The 14,582-nt window shown below is 38.7% G+C and overlaps 1 pseudogene; it reads left to right on the forward strand.

The window, feature by feature from the left end:
- The first annotated feature begins 301 nt into the window (after positions 1-301).
- LOC138152189 (ATP-dependent RNA helicase DDX18 pseudogene) overlaps positions 302-14,582 on the forward strand; it is a 96,149-nt pseudogene continuing 81,868 nt past the window's right edge.

The raw sequence follows: 14,582 nt of genomic DNA on the forward strand, positions 1-14,582 counted from the left end.
TTGGACTACTGCGGGGTTAGGGGAAATTTTGCAGCTTTTCCTCCGACAAGCTTCAGGGGAAGGATAGCTGGATAGATGGCCAAACGGGCAGACAGGAAAGTAGATAGATCAATAGATACACATACTGAGAGACTTATCTGCCCACCTTACGAGATTCAAGGTGAATGTGAAGGAGAGATGGACACGCGCATGCAAGCACACGTGCGCGAGCTCCACACCGCAAATCTAGAGGCACACAAGAAATAGGCAGAGTGCGCGTGCACGTAAATCCGTCCCGTTTAAATTTAGAAGCATTTAGGTGATGCCCCTTCATTCTTCCGGTGTACACCGTGGTAACTCTGTATACAGCAAGGACGCAGAGTAAGCTGCATTGTAGAGGAAAAATTAAAAAACAAAACAAACAAAAAGACAACCAGGCTCTGAATTCATAAGATAATCTTTCCATCTTTCCAGTGAGGGAAGTTTTTATGAGTCCATACTTCCTGCCTGGCTTCTATGTAGTCCTTTTACATAAACCCTGGGCCCTTCGGCCTCTCTGCTCTTTACACTTCACTCACAGCATTTGCTTTGATGATGACTACAAAAATCTACCTGGAAATATTGATGTTGTTGAACATTAGCTACATTATCCTCTCCTCCCTCTAACTAAAAACATCTAGCCCCAAAAATAACCCGACACAATTGGTTAAATAAAAGGAATCCAGTGGTATTTCTGCAGCTGCATAAAGATGAATACACAGAGACAGACGTATAGGAATGGGTATTATTTCCAGTGATACAGACCTCAGGCACTTTTCTACTTTCTAAATGTCCATTTCATTTTTTTTGTAGATTATTGGAAATTTACCTCCTACAAGTCAGAGTTTCAAGAAAAGAAACAAGCCCCTAACCCTGCCCCCCACCCCCTTTATTTTGAGGAGGGATGGAGGATGCTTTAATGGAAGAAAATAATCAGGTTCCCAAGGGAGGTCAATGTGTTTGTAAGGAGAAAGCTTTGATCTAAATGTAAAAAAGAAAGACAAACTAATAATACAAAAAGCAGAAGCATCATAAAACAAAAACTATGTTAGTAAAGGAATGCTTAATATAAGATTCAGACTGCAGTTGTATCTGCAAAGAAGCTATCATCTCAGGTACTTCACTAGAGAAAGTTATTATTCTGATCCTCCCCATTGTTTTTTCCCCTCCTCAACCTCAAAAAAGTGGTTCAGAGGGAAGAGACTATGGTAGTTTGTTTCAGAACTTAAATTGTAGAGGATTTCAGATCCTGGACCTTTGCTGTTGTTGGCTATAGACTATAGATTCTTGAATGACATGGCAAAGGTTATAAAGATATTACTCCTCTCCATTTTTAAAAAAAAAAGCAAACAATTCCTAACAGCCTGCCTTTGTTCAAATGACAACTGTTTCCTTTCATTTCTTATAGTGTTGTAGGGTCTTTGCTCTCCCCTCTTGGTGGTGGGGGAAGGGGAGAGAGGAGAAAGATCTGTTGTTTAAGTGCAATGCAGCTCTGCAGATCTGGCTGGAATGCTTCAAATGATGATTCCTGGGTTAAAAAAACAGCTGATGCTGAATTAATAGTTAAAATGCACCCCAGGGGCCTTCTCTAGCTAGAGGAAGCAGGAATCCTATCCTACTTCACCTAACACACATTTCCTAGATATTTATGTCCATTCTGATAATATGCTGGGCCATTCTTGATGGTCTCTTTAAAACCTAAAACCCTGGACTTAAGTGATGATCTCTGCCCTTGATCAGGTGCCACCAAAAATATTAACACATTAAGAAATGACATTGTGAAACTGCCCCCAAATCCGATTGCCTGGGATGCTCCAGGCCCATATGGCTCAGCAGCTGTGCTGACTCCACTTGAAAAGACACCATTGCCCCTCGGATGGCATCAACCAGGGGGGTTCCCCAGGGAGCTCAAACATGACCTAAGTATTAACTTAGCCTGGGGTGTGAATGAGTTAAATCTCTCCCATCTCAGAATGTAATTTTTTTAAAGCACACACACACAAAAAACTATATAACCCTCCCACCCCCACAACAACATAGGTGGGGTTTTAAAGTCATTGGTACTGCCTCCATTACTGTCTGCTTTCTTGCTTAAGGAGAACTACAGATATAACCACTCATCAGTTTACCTCAGGCATTAGCTGAACAGACTGAAGGCAAAGGAGATCAGGGAGATGGGACAGAGGGTGTGTGTGTGGGGGAAGGAGCATATATTATTTGCCAAGAGTACCATGTGTTAGTGAAATTTGTGGTTCTGTGTTCAGGAAAGCTGGGGTTCTGACCTCAGCCAATGCCTCAGTCTTAACTATAAAAGTATGGCTTCACAGTTTGATGGCCTTAGCCAAAAGATGAAACACTGCTTGAAAAAAGAAAGCCCATTATAAATTGCAGCCAGATTTAATTTTTAATATGATGGCGTATCCTCTAACGTGTTCCTCACTGGTGTTTGCGTTCAGAATGAGTGATTCACTTGCTCTGTGGCAGGCATCAGAATAACACTAAACCTGCCTGAGTGAGGTTGCTATTGTAACATAACCTAGTTTTAAAAGATGTCTGCAAATAGAATATTCTGTAGCCTTCCAGTTGCAGTGGCCGAGGAAATTAAGTTCAAGTTTGCTCATCTTGCTTTCTTTAAAGCTCAGTGAGGTGACACACACACAAAAAGCCCCTTGTTTCCAGTGAAATTTCTGAGAGTATGAGATTATGTTTAAAGCCAAAGAAATAAAATGGTTTACTATATGGATATACGTATACAGTCTTCCGCTGCTTGTGTAGACTCCCTGTAGAATGTTAATCTTATATGTATGAATATACATACATTCATACATATACCCATCTTTTTGAAAATATCAACTTTTCAATTTTTAACAGACACAACCAATACTACACAGAAAAAGGCTTTCACAGATAAAACTAGAAAATAAAATTTAAAAGGCTGTTTGGAAATATAAGCTTTCGGCTACTGGTCTAATGACTGGAATTAAACTGCAGCATCTTTAAAAGTTGACTAGATGAAATGCTTTACCTGTTTTTCAATTTAATTTTAAAATTTCAAATGAACTTAATAGATCCAAAAGTGTTTCTTCACCCATCTTTGGAAATGGGTAGAGATGCTTTGGCCTTTGCTATATCTGTCCATCCATCCATCCATCCATCCATCCATCCATCCAACCATCCATCCATCTATCCATCTCTCTATCTATCTATCTTTCCATCCATCCAAACATTCATATGTCTTTTACTTATCTTTATTACAATGCTGGAGTTCAGTTTTCTACTGTTCCTTCTTAAGTTTTAACTTCTAGAATTTGAATGACATAGGTCATAGAACCATAGAGTTAGAAGAGAGTGTAGAGGTCATTTGTCTCAACTCTTTCATTTTACATTTGAGGAAATTGATGCCTACTGGAGGTTTGAGACCTGCCTAAACTTGCTGTCTAGGATCTTTTTCAAAATGTCTGCCATGATAATTTTGTAACTGAGTTTTCAAGTTACCTGCAATTTGGGATGAGAGTATATAATGAACAGAAAGTTCCTAACATGTTCATTTTACATATCTATAAATTTGTTCTAAAATTCTTCCAATTTTCTTGAACTCCTGCAGTTTTCACATTCTCAGGGAACATTTTTTAATAGAGGAAATGGTTTATATGAGACTTTGAGAATAGGGGGGGAATGAGATAAAAATCATAGTGTTGTGAGTACATCATATACTGTTCTGTGTTTAGTAAGTGAACAAGTTAAAAGTGGAGCAGTTTTGGGGGAGGGAAGAAGGCAGCTTCTGGGCAGCACTGAGAAACAACTCATAGATTGTTTTAAAGGGAAAAGGAAATATTTCCTCCACCTTTCTCACCCAGCTAGGTTTTTTTTTTTAAATAGGTATAATAGTTATTGGGTAAAGATACAAGTATGTAGGACTTGGTAACAAAATCATCTTTATTTTATTAAGAATGAGAAGCAGAATTGTGTAAGGGAAAGACTACTAGACAACCAATCAGGGCACCTGCCTTATCTTGTCAGTTTTGCCCCTGCTTTGTCCCTACTATGAACTTGCTGTGTGACTTCGGGCAGATCACGTTACCTTTGTGGGTCTCAGTTTTACTTATCTGTAAAATAAATGGGTAGGACAAAATGGTATCTGGGGTTAATGCCTGGTGTTAAGGTTTCATAATCTTATTGCAAAGGACATAAAACAACAACAAAAATTGTAAATGCTTCTGAATCTTGGAAATATTTTCTTCATTTAAAAATTTACCTAAGCCCATATAGAGCCTGGAGGATTGAAAACTTGAAGGAAGGCATTTTATTTTGTGTACGCTTACATGCGCTCTAGATTCTGTGTTTAAATGGCATTCATCTGAATGTATAACCTTATTCTGATTATGCTATGGGTCAGAAAAAGGTCCCAGAGTCAGGTAAAAGCATTTTCCTATTCCCCTTTGTGCCATCCAGCACAATATAGATGTCTGCCTAGTGTTTGTTCACTTAAGCAGATTTAAAAGCTCTCCTACTTAGACCTAAATCCTGACCTAGATTGCAGGACCAAGTCTAATGATTCATTTGCAATGCTTATGATGGACAGCTCCTTCAGTATTTTTTTTTTCTTCAAACTTTTTTTCTCCTTTCCTTATTCAGGAGGAAACCTTATACCATTACCAACTGCGATTTCTATAAGTAAATGTTTTGGTTCTATTGCTATGCACTCAGTAGGAGGCGATTTTCTCATGAATTATCTGTCCAGGAGAGAAGGACTATATCTCACCAGAGCTGAAGACAATTTTTAACATATGTTTATACATAAGATTTGTGATTTTTTGGGGGGTGTTGGTGGTAGAGCCTGGATGAGAGAGTGGACATGTAGAAGGTGTAGACAAATTCTTTTTTTTCTTTATGGGTTGAATGTAGACATACCCATCTGAGCATGCCTTTAAATATAAAGATGATTGTTAGTTTTTATTGAACTGACACTGGGAAGAGCATGATGTCTTTCCTTGCCCAGAGAATGAATGAGATGCTAAAATGTTGGTAAGCCAACAAGAGCTATTAGAGTTGGGGTGCTCTTGTCTGTACTCCATGCAAAGGTAGCAGAACATGTATTAGTCATTATGGACTCATTATTCTTTTTTTTGGACTCATTATTCTTAAAAGAAAAAAGTCCCGACAGATAATGAGGTACCAATTGATCTGTTCTTTAAATATACAAACCAAAGACAGAATTAGAGTGAATCAAAATCCTACCACTCACCAAAGAGAGGACAACCAGAAATGCTTGGGAATAACCACATTTGTCTCATATCCTGGCACATTATGGGTTTGGTTCTAAAGATGATTTAAGTGAATTTGGATTACTCTTAGGTGCCAAGCTAGAAATGAGAAATGTGGCCATTTGGGGCAAAAATAAATCTGTAAAGAGAGGAAGATAAAAAGGAGAGAGAGGGAGCAGTTTGGTGGGGAGAAGAGATAGAAAGGGAAAGAAGGGAATAGTATTGTGAAGGAGGTAGAAGGGCAGAAGAGTTTGGTATAGAAAGAGTCAGTATAGATAGGCTTTGGATTCAGAGGTCCTGGGTTGAATGGATGCCATTTACTACTTTCTGTGCAGCTTTGTACAATCACCTAATGTAAAATGAGGGCTTTGGACTGAATGACCTCTGAAGTCTCTTCCAGTTCTAAATCTATGAACCAAAGACAAAAGGGTACTTTGGTGGGGAAGAAGGAAGGAGGAGTTAGTGGATAATTCAAAAGGAAGGAGGAGGGGGTAGTTTGGTGGGTGTCTACTTTAAAAATGAATGAATTACATCTGGATTATTTATTTCCTATTGCCAATATTGAGAAGACATCTTAACTGTTTTCCGTAAAATGTAATCATTGTTTCCATTGTGTTGAACAGTATCAAGCAAATTTTCTCTATGTGTATCTCCTGTGATATTTAAGTATTGCAGAGAAAAAAAGTCTCTCTACCCTTGTGAACTTGCTAGCAACAGAAATCGGTGTTTTTCTCTTTTCCATCTTTAATTTAAAGAGTGGAGTTTATGCATACTTACATAACCTCTACATATAAAACAAATGAGACTTCTTAGCAGATTTTCCATAAAGAATAAGACAATTATGTTATAATGTAAAGCCCTGATGAAAAAGTTTCCTTAGCATTTGTCAGCCAAGGCTTCATGTACCATGTGGAAGCAAACAGTGAGACTGACAGAGCTGATGAAAAACACCACTTAAGATAATTTTTTGTGCTAAACTCTGTTGTACACTATGCAAATATGATTGCCAAAGTGGGACATTATCAACACTTTAATGCTAGTTATCTTTCAAAGATGATACTTAGAGTAATCAACATAAACTTAGTATACAGTATCTTAAATAATAAAAATGTTGGCTTGCATCACTCTGACATCTCCATATGACCTAGAAAGATGTAGGTGATCTATAGCTATAATAACACTATGCATTTAAATAGGAGCTTAACAGTACTTGTAACTTTACTGGGAGGGGGCAGAGATGGTGGGTAGCTGGCAACTGAAAATAATTTATAGTACTGAGCCTGGACTCAGGAAGACCTGAGATCAGACATTTACTAACTGTGTGACCCTGGGCAAATCATGTAATTGCTGTCTGCCTCAGTTTGCTCAATTGTAAAATGGGGATAATAATAGCACCTTCCTCCCAAGTGTTGTTATGATGATCAAAATGGGGTATTTGTAAAGCACTTCTTAGTGCCTGGCGCAGAGTAAATACTTTATAAATGTTTATTTCTTTCCCCTCTTCTTTTAGGGTAGGCAAACCTAGAGATAAGGAGGGAAAGTTGAACTCTGCTACTTTCCTGTTAAGGGGTATTGTTTCCAACATGATGAAGGGCTAATTATGTGACAGAAGTTTTGGGTAATATATGCTGCACTTGCATCCTTGTAATGTCAAGAGGACTAATGGAAGGAATGGTGGGTAGACTCCACATACAGCATTTATAGGAGGACATGGAAAGAGTTTCATAAGGTAAGCAGATTTGTGATCTGCATCATTGGATGGAAGACCCAGAAGAAGGAGATCTAGCTGGGTATCAAACTACCCAAAAGCACAGAGAATAGGTTTAGTAAGAACTAACCTCCAAAGGGATTATGTTGGAATATATTTTGCTATTAAGAAGCCCCAGAAATAGTTATGGAACACATCAAAATGTAGGCAACTGGGATGGGATCCATCGAGCAAGGGTCACACACCTTTATATCTGTCTTTGCAGAAAATATACAGTGGGTAGAGAGCATTGACCTCAGAGTCAGAAGACCTTGGCTCTAGCTGTATGACCTTGAAGCCAGTTACTTCATCTTTCTATGCCATAGTTGACTCAGCTATAAAATAATAGAGCTGAACCATTTTATCTTTAAGTTCCCTTTTAATTGGTCTGTAAGCTCTCTGAGGGAGATTAAAATGGAATGGGTAATGGAAGAAGGAGCAGGTGAAGCAAAATGTTGCCTTCCCTCTTTTTTTTTTTTTTAGAAATAGCATTTTGTGAGCTTTCTGTGCTCTACCTTTCCCATCTACCCCACCATATTACTCATACAATAACATGTGACTTATCACCAACTAAAGACATGTGCAATGGAATTCTTTGGCAGTGCAAACGTGTTTTTATAAGAAGTAGTATTAAAAGTCTTTGTTGTTGTGATCTTCTGCTTATGCTCCAGGCCATTGTTTACTCTGCCCAATCCTAGTCTTGACTCTGTGTATTTGAATATGCTAATCTTGCACATTTAATTTCTTGAGCAAACAAGGCAGAGAAAGATGGTATTCCTTGCAATAGACCTGGAGAATATCTAGCACACATAGTGGGCATAGTAGTAAGCCTTCCTTAATCAGCAGTGACCACAATATCCCTACTGATAATGATGACAATGAATCAAATCCCACCAACCCTGCTACATAGTAGAGACACATTTGAACATGCTGGACCCTTGCTTCCTTGCTTTAGGTGATCAAAGAGACAGACTACTGAAGCTAGAAGGGGCCTTAGGGGAATCTAGTCCTGGGGGTTCTTAATGCGGGGTCCATGAACTTCAAAAAAAATCATAATAATTATGTTCAATATAATGGTCTTCCTTTATAATTCCATATATTCTATTTTATGCATTTAAAACATTATTCTGAAAAGTGGTCCTTAGTCTTCATCAGAGTGCTAATGGGGTTGACAATACCAAAATATTAAAAATCCCAATTTAGTAGAAATCTCTTATTCCAGAGGAGGAAACTGAGATGGAGGGAAATGAAAGGACTTGCCAAAGGTGTCTTGGGATTAGTAACTCAAAGTTACATAGAAAAGGTCTTGTCTATTGTTTTTTATGAATCACAGTCCAAGTTTTTGTTCTAGCAAACAATAGTATCCCTTTCTTTCTTCTCTCCTGTCAGTTGAATCATCACCTATTTCTGTTTCCCTGGGATTTGATCAATTTTGGGACAACATTTGGAGCAGAAGGGAAACATTTCCCAGGACATAAAGACAGAAGCCTGAATGTTTCAACTTTTTGTTTCTATAAGCTATACCAGCTCCCATATAATAGTGTTTAATCTTTTATTAAGGCAAAATTTTGAGGTAGGAAGACATAAAGGTTACCAGTCTCTTATGGATACACGCTATTCGTCACCCTCCCCCTTTAGTGACTGAATGTCTCCATGTTCTTTTCTCCCTGCCTCTCAAAAATCTGCTGTCAGAAAACTTTCTGATATCAATTATTTACACTTATATGTGAATTTGGGGCCATGTATCACCTAGAAGGAGGTGTATATACTTTTTGCCTTCTTGCTAATTGTAGAACTAAGGATTCTGTCTCTTGGGAAAGGATTTTTAGGGATCATTTGAGAAGGGAGTTCTTAGAGCAAAAAGACTTTCCCTGGCCCTGTTGAAGTATTAGTCCCAAGATTTTGTTTTTATCATAAAAACCAGTCCAGTGTGACCTAAGGCCCTTCAGAATCACGAGGAAAGACCCCAAGTAGAACTTTGAAATTCCATCCATTTCCTCTACTCCTACCATCCCTTTCTTTAACTGGGGCAAGAACGCAGAATCCCATCCACTGCTGTCTAAAGGGTTTCTTTAGGTTCTGTCTTGTCTCAGACTGATCTCTTATCAGGAGTGGCTTCTGTATGAAGTTTGATAATCCTGAGGTTTTCAGGACCTTCTATTCAGTGTGGAGAAAGAGCTAGAGCCAGATAGGAGGATGGGTTTATACTGTCGACTCATTCCCTGTTTGGTTCCTTTCTAAGAGGTGTCATTTTGTGGAAAGATTTCTGAGTGGCATAAAAGCCAGGGTAACCCTAATTTTTATAAAACCATGGAGTAAACTAGAACTAGAGAAATTAGCACTATACACAGGTTACTTCTGTAGGATTTTAGATTAGGAAGTTTTTTTAGTTGAATGGAGGCTGTAATGATGATGGTATAATAACAGATATTGACATCGTGCACCAAAGTTTGCAAAACATTATACACATTATCATATTTGAGTCTCATAACCACCCTGTGGCAATAGGTACTAGAGGTATTATTGTCCCCATTTGAAAAATGGGAAAAATGAGGTTCAGAGAATTTAAGTGATTTGCCTATCATCACACAGTTAGTGTCAGCTGACATCGATAGCAATGCTTGTCAATGACAAAGCACTTAATGACCTTATCTAGTGAACTTCAGAAACACCTGATGACCTAGGTCATAGGATCCTATGGAAATCTAGAGTTGGAAGACGCTTTTGAAACCATCTACTCCAGTGCCCTGCTTAGGAAAATGAATCCTATAGACGGTAACTTGTCCAAAGTAGAAGTGGATAAGCTCCTGGAGGGCAAAGACTGTTTCATTTTTGTCTTTGCATTCCCAGCACAGTGTCTGGTACAAAGGAGGTGCTTAATAAATCTTTGCTGAATTGAACTCAGCATGTCTAGTTAACATATCTGAAAATAGGGCCAGAGAAGTTACATGATTTGCCCAATGTCTCACAGTAAGTGTTGAAATTGGGACTTAAACTCCATACAATGTTCTTCTGATTCTATCACAATGTCCTTAGCTGAAATTCCCTCACTTTAAAAATGAGGATGATAATAAATGCTTGTTGATTGATTAATGATTCTTGCCTTGTCCCATCTTGCAAGATGTTGTGAGAATCAGATGAGAAAATGTATGTAAAAGTGCCTCATAAATTGTAAAGGGTCATACAATATTGTTGTTGGTGTTCAATCACATATGACTCATTGTGACTCCATTTGGAATTTTTTTGGCAAAGATACTGGAGTGGTTTGCCATTTCCTTCTCCAGCTCATTTTACGGATGAGAAAACTGAGCTAAACAAGGTTGTGACTTGCTCAGGGTGACTAGTAAGTGTCTAAGTCAAAGCTAGTAAGTGTCAGAGGCTGAATTTGATCTCAGGTCTTCCTGACTCTAGGCCCAGCTCTCTATCCACTGTATCACCTAGCTGCTCCATATGCAATATTATTATTAATAATACAAAAATAGATAATAAATGTGAAAGGACTTTGTAGATTAAAAAGGCTATGAAATGGAAGGTGGTATCATGATAATAATTGATGATGAAAATATAATACCAAATCATTATGTCTCTTGTAGTTCATCCCCTTCTAAAATGTAAATACTCCTTGGGGAAATAAGTCATTGTCAGACTTCAACTTTTATAGGACATTGATATGAATATCAGATCTTTCTGCTAGCAAGACCCTGAGAGAATAATGAATTTTGATTAGCCAGGTTCAAGGGGAAAGACTATCTGGAGCATTGAATATAAAGATTTGCCTGCTCCAGTGGGAGCTGTGGGAAAATGCTAGGAGTGGGAGAGAGAGAAGAGTCCAAAGAAAGGAAAAGGATCTTGAAAGTGAAGGGTTGTGAGCTTTGATTATATTGTCTTATCCAGTCTAGCTCTGCCTGAGCTGTTAGAAGACTGGTGGTAAATGTTTAACAACCAGCTTCTTGGGGACTGGGGGAGTATGCTTGATATGCTTTTAAGTTTAATCTACATTATTAACATTTCTTCATCATTTTCTCAAGTCTAAAGAATCAGCAAGACAATAAACCAAGCCCTGATTTGTAGTATTTGCTGATGTCTGAGCTTTAAATGCTCACACTGAAAATTTAACAATCAGCTCTCCCAAACAGGTAGGAATGCACTCTAACACACCATTGTCTAAACTGGTTTCATGAAGAAAAACTCAGCTGAGGAGCTAACCTTCTTTTTCCCCAAACTTGTCTTTGTTTTCACCATTCTGAAGACAAATGAGGTGAAATAGAATACTCTTGTCCACAGTGTGGAGCTACTGTAACTGAGTAAATGGTCAAGTGTTTAATAGTTGAGATACTGGAAATGCATGGGAAAACAGAAACCCCGAGAGAGTGCCTGATGTCTGTGTGGGTGGGAGAGCATGTGTAAAAATAGGGGAGAGAACTGGAGGCTGGAGCTCTCTAGTTAAGAGTTAACTTGAAAAAATAAAAACCAGTCAGAAGACTGTCTCATGTAGCCAAGACAATGAACCACAGCCCATGTTGGATAGACTAAAAGAAATCTGGATAGGCTCACTGAGCTTCCTAACTGTCTTTTCTTCCCTTTTGTTTGGTTTTCATAGGGCTTCAGCATTTATCTAGAGTGGAACCATCTCATACTATTAAATGAGATATAATATGTACAGTGCTTTGCAAACCTTAAAACACTACATAAATGCTATTATTAATTACTATTATTAATAGTAATGGTAATAGTAGTATTATATAGGATGTTCTAAAAGTCTTAAGCTTAAATCTGCACTAAGACTTATGAGACACCCCGTATTTTAGATGAAGATACTGAGGCCCAGAGAGGTGAAGTAAGTTGGCTCATCCCAGGCCCTAGAACTCTTGATTCCCAATCTAGTGTTCTTTCTACCCTACTAGATTGTTTCCTATGTCAAATGCCCTTTATAGGAATCTGTATAGGTGATAGAGTGCTCTATTATAAGCAGTCACTTAAGGACTCAAGTGTACGAATATTAGAAGCATTGCTGAGATATTCCAAATGTAATTTTAGCGGCCTCAGTTACCATAGTCCAATATTTCTGGTAGTGTCATCAGCAGAGTACTGGTCACTGTCACTGTGTAATCACGTAAGTGGGCAGTGGCTGATTGGTTTTCTAAAAGTATTGGTATGGCAATTTAGCTAGAGAATGTGTAGACACAGCCTTGAAGTGTGTTGATATGGGCTACAATGGAGGCTGTGGTCAAAACTCTAAAGGTGATAAGATGATAATGGTAAATGTCCATGGGGTAAATTTTGCAACTCAGAGACAGCTGACTTTCAGTTCATATGAATTTAGGGGTGCGATGGACAATTCTAAATAGAGGCCAATATAAATCATTTCTATTTAGTTTTGAAATGAAATATTGAGGTCTTAGAATCCAGAGTTGGAAGAGACTTTAGAGATTACCTAGTTCAAACCGTTCACTTTGCAGATAAAATAACTGATGTTCATAGAGATTAAATATTTTACCAGAAGCCACAAGGTCAAGTAAATTGACAGAGTTGAGATTAAAAACCAGGACACCCCAATTTCCAGTCTAATGCCCTTTTTACTATAGCTTATCTTAGAAAGGATGAATTCAAAGATCACAGAAAATGAATAGCTCCTTTTAGAGACAATAGAAAGAAAAAAAAACTCCTAGAAATTTTTATCATGAAAGGACTCCAAGTACTCATTACCTTTTCTCACCACAAACTGGTCTTGACCCCCTCCTTCCCCATCCACTAACCACCCTTTGACTCTGCTAAGATAATTTCTTGGTACACAATGGCTTCCAGTAACCCAAAGAACAGTCTGGGTGAAAAGGTGGCTATCAGGGCTAGAGCTGTTGAGAGAAAACGAGTAAAGCTATTCTCTTGCTGTTCTCCAGGCTGCAGCTGGTCAGAAATGAGTTCTTATGTTTACAGGAAGCATCAAGATGTGGCTTATAGATAGTTCTGCTGCAGCTGTAGGAAAGTAAATAACTTTGTGAAGCGGCACCTTGCATCTATTTATTCTACCTACAGCTCTGGTGGTACAACTGCTTCTCTTCCATTCACACACACACACACACACACACACACACACACACACACACACACACACACACACCCACACACCCCTAGCATCAGGATTTTGCTATTATCCAAGCCTGGCACCTAGTACTCTGCTGCAGTACTCACCACCCTTGGAGTGAGACACACCCCAGCTTGTTCTGGACTAGGGATCCATCCTTCTTCCTTGTGACCTGGTGCAATTATGGCTCACAAATGAGTTAGAAATAGCACAATCTGATTGTTCCCCTCCCCCCTCCCCAGCTGCTCCTACTGCAGTCACTGTGTGACCACTGCAGCGCTAGCTGTTCCTACCACACTGCTGCTGCATTAGCACAAAAGTGCTGAGGCCAGCAGATTATCCCTCTCAGGAATGGTGGGGATTTGTGTACTGAGGATTGGAGTGGGAAGGGTTACCAGCTTTCTGAGATCCATAGCTATACATAGGAGAATTTATGTCATGGGAGGGAGTTCTGCTTGAAAAAAAAAAGGGAAAAAATCCCCAAAGGATGAATTTTAAAGACATGTATGTGGCTTTGGTCAATATATTGGGGTCCTAATTGTGTAGCAGTCAGGCATATCAGCTGGGGAAGAGAAGCCTTGCTTACAGGGCTATAGGTATTGAGTCCGCATCTGCATTGTTAATGATGACAATAATTCAGTCTTTAAGACACTTAGAGACCATTGTTGTGATTTTTTCTTGAAGGAGAATTTTTTTTTCTCTGATAGTTTAAGGGATCCAGAAAGATATAATTCTATTTTCAGTAAAAAAGGTGATGTGTCAGAATCACAGGGGCCAGTTGTGCTCAATTAGCTGGAATGAACAGTTGGGGAAAATAGGACAGAACCATAGGACATGATAGGCAATAATTCCTCCAGTGTTCAGCATGATTCCAGGTTCAATCTATGCACTGATTCACTAAGACAGCTTATGCCTGCCTTTGTCTACTTTCCTCCATACTCTTCAAAGGTTGGTGCTCGCCATAGTATCTTTTTTCAGTTCAGTTCAACTCAACTCAATTTAGTTCATGTCAAGAAACATAGTTGCTTGCATGCTGTTTTCCCCTTTAGACTGTGAGTGTTTCCTTGAGAACAGGGACTGTTTCTTGTTTTCTCTTGTTTTTTGCATCCTCATCATTTGGCACAATGTCTGGTACATAGTGAGTATTTAATAAATACTAGTTGACTTGACTTTACATTTATTAAGCAGATACTGTAATGCATGTTGATGGAAATAGAGATAGGGACAAGACCTATGATTTCACTGATATAGGAAACTTCTCAGTGAAGAAACTCCTTCAAACAATGTAGGTCAGTGGCTTCTCTGCGACTTATAGTCTTAGATAGTTGCTAAGGACACTGAGAGATTAAGTGATTTGCTTGAGGTCACATAGCCAATATATGTCAGAGATAGTCCTGGAACCCAGGCCTTTCGGGTTTTGAGGCCAGGTTTCCATCCATTATGCCATACTGCTGAAAGTAGAAAAACAAAA

This window comes from Petaurus breviceps, unplaced genomic scaffold, assembly GCF_028583685.1.
Source record: "Petaurus breviceps papuanus isolate PSGF00001 unplaced genomic scaffold, PetGlider_PUasm1.0 90919, whole genome shotgun sequence".
Lineage (NCBI taxonomy): Eukaryota > Metazoa > Chordata > Mammalia > Diprotodontia > Petauridae > Petaurus > Petaurus breviceps.